The sequence below is a fragment of the Oratosquilla oratoria genome, chromosome 39, assembly GCF_046742065.1.
Source record: "Oratosquilla oratoria isolate Oo_2021 chromosome 39, ASM4674206v1, whole genome shotgun sequence".
In the NCBI taxonomy this organism is placed as follows: Eukaryota; Metazoa; Arthropoda; class Malacostraca; order Stomatopoda; family Squillidae; genus Oratosquilla; species Oratosquilla oratoria.
In genome coordinates, this window is record NC_134815.1 from 12,532,680 (window position 1) to 12,535,808 (window position 3,129).

The window sequence follows — 3,129 nt, forward strand, 5'->3', positions numbered from 1 at the left end:
AGAGCAGCGCATTGCATATTTTACACTTTCTGCCCCCCAAAACCCCTATATCATTTAGTTTCACTTCTTTGTCTGCTTCGCGTAACAATCCCTTCACATTCTCATGCGCACGCCCACGCGGATTACTTTCCTCAGCTGCCTTCTTTTTGGCGATTACTGTACGTTGGTTCCTCATTTCAGTGAGAACACGGTTTTCCTGCTCTGTGTAGTCCTTCAATTCCTTTGGTGAACACTCCGACCCACCCATCCGCTTCTTTTGTTGGGAGATGTATTCCGATTCATTATATATTTTTTTTTCTAACATTGTTTTCCGCAGCTTATTATCCACTTCATTCTTTTCCGCTTGTAACCGTTTTTTCTCTTTTTGGATCTTTTTCAGGTCTATTCTCAACTCTACTTTCCTTTGCTCCCTCTTCTTTTCTTGCTGGCGACTCACATTCTTCATAGCGAACACGTTTTTTCGGGCGTTTCTTTTAAATGTCTTGAACCTACGCTCTAAATAGTACAACTGGTATTGCCTGTGTCCTCCTCCACCATTACCACAAAAATTTTTGTAGCCTGCGTAATAGTGCTTCCTGAAATTTTCTACAACCTCGGAAGAAATATCCCCGCTATACGGTTCCAGGTCATCTATTGTACTATCACTGTACTCGTATGTTGGTGAATTGCGTAACATCTCGTTGAAACTAAGGACTATACGTTGGAATTGTTGTACAGATTGCTCCGCGACGCATGTCGTAGATGGCCGTTTTTTACACTTTTCGTAATATTCGAGGTGGCATTTCTTATGCTCTTCTGTTAACTGTGCTCTAAGAACTTAATCAATAGTGGATTTGTCAATCTTTTTTTGTTTTGTCACCCAAGCCCAGAAATGTCGCTGTCGCCTTTTCATGGCGGCTTCACTATCACGGGGTTCTTTGACCTTTTCATCGTAAAAAGAAGAAAAATTTTCACGGTGCTCTTTCCGTAGCAAACCTTTTAAAGACGCTGACATATTGATCTCCATCTTACTGATTTTCTTTTCATCTGCAACCCACTTCCAATAATGTATATTACGTCTTTTCAACCGAGCCGCTACGGGCAGAGGCAGTGTCCAACGTCCAACCTTGACCACGATTGGGGTACTTTCTTTTAAATGTCTTGAACCTACGCTCTAAATAGTACAACTGGTATTGCCTGTGTCCTCTTCCACCATTACCACAAACATTTTTGTAGCCTGCGTAATAGTGCTTCTTGAAATTGTCTACAACCTCGGAAGAAATACGAACACCAAGAACTTCGAGATCTTCGAGACCTTCCAGAAGTTCGAGACCTTCCAGAAGTTCGAGACCTTCCAGACCTTCGAGAACTTCGGCACTTTCGAGAACTTCGGCACTTGCGAGAACTTCGGCACCCTCGAGAGCTTCGGCACCCTCGAGAACTTCAGCACCTTCGAGAACTTCGGCACCTTCGAGAACTTCGACACCTTCGAGAACTTCGGCACCTTCGAGAACTTTGGCACCTTCGAGAACTTCGGCGCCTTCGAGAACTTCGGCGCCTTCGAGAACTTCGGCGCCTTCGCGAACTTCGGCGCCTTCGAGAACTTTGGCACCTTCGAGAACTTCGGCACCTTCGAGAACTTCGGCACCTTCGACAATTTCGGCACTTTCGAGAACTTCGAGAACCTCGACACCTTCGAGAACTTCGGCACCTTCGAGAACTTCGGCAGCTTCGAGAACTTCGGCAGCTTCGAGAACTTCGGCAGCTTCGAGAACTTCGACACCATGGCTTAACGATGATCGTTCTTTACTCAACGATGATCGTCCATGGCACAACGATGATCGTCCATTGCAAAACGATGATCGTTCAGGGCTCAACGATGATCGTCCATGACTCAACGATAGCGTCCATGGCCTAACGATGATCGTCCACGGCTCAACGATGATCGTCCACGGCTCAACGATGATCGTCCACGGCTCAACGATGATCATTCTTGACTCAACAACGTCCATGGCTCAACAATGATCGTTCTTGACTCAACGATGATCGTCCACGGCTCAACGATGATCGTCCATTGCTCAACGATGATCGTCCATTGCTCAACGATCATCATCCACGGCTCAACGATGATCGTCCACGGCCCAACGATGATCGTCCATGGCTCAACGATGATCACCCACGGCTCAACGATGATCGTCCATGGCTCAACGATGATCGTTCTTGACCACGATTGGTGTACAACCGCACATGAAAAATCCCTTATACCGGGCACGTCCACAAAAACTTGAATCGTCATCTGGGCACGGTTTCGAAAGCGTTTATTTTTAATAGTTAGATTATTATTATTATTATTATTATTACAAGCCCACCGGCTGCGCCGGCCCGGCTACGCCGGGGGCTTTGGCCTGCGGCGCTGCGCCTTAGGCGCGGGCGCTGCGCGCCCTGGGCTACGCCTCTTTTTTGGAAAATAAAATATCAAAATCATATTGCTTTTTATTTCTTGTCAACATCTAGCTGTTCTCGCAAGTCCTTCGAGTTCTTCTTCTTCGAGTTCTTCTTCTTCTTCTTCTTCTTCTTCTTCGAGTTCTTCTTCGAGTTCTTCGAGTTCTTCTTCGAGTTCTTCGAGTTCTTCTTCGAGTTCTTCGAGTTCTTCTTCAAGTTCTTCAAGTTCTTTTTTGAGTTCTTCGAGTTCTTCTTCGAGTTCTTCGAGTTCTTCTTCGAGTTCTTCTTCGATGATCGTCCACGGCTCAACGATGATCGTCCATTGCTCAACGATGATCGTCCATTGCTCAACGATCATCATCCACGGCTCAACGATGATCGTCCACGGCCCAACGATGATCGTCCATGGCTCAACGATGATCACCCACGGCTCAACGATGATCGTCCATGGCTCAACGATGATCGTTCTTGACCACGATTGGTGTACAACCGCACATGAAAAATCCCTTATACCGGGCACGTCCACAAAAACTTGAATCGTCATCTGGGCACGGTTTCGAAAGCGTTTATTTTTAATAGTTAGATTATTATTATTATTATTATTATTATTACAAGCCCACCGGCTGCGCCGGGGGCCTTGGCCTGCGGCGCTGCGCCTTAGGCGCGGGCGCTGCGCGCCCTGGGCTACGCCCCTTTTTTGGAAAATAA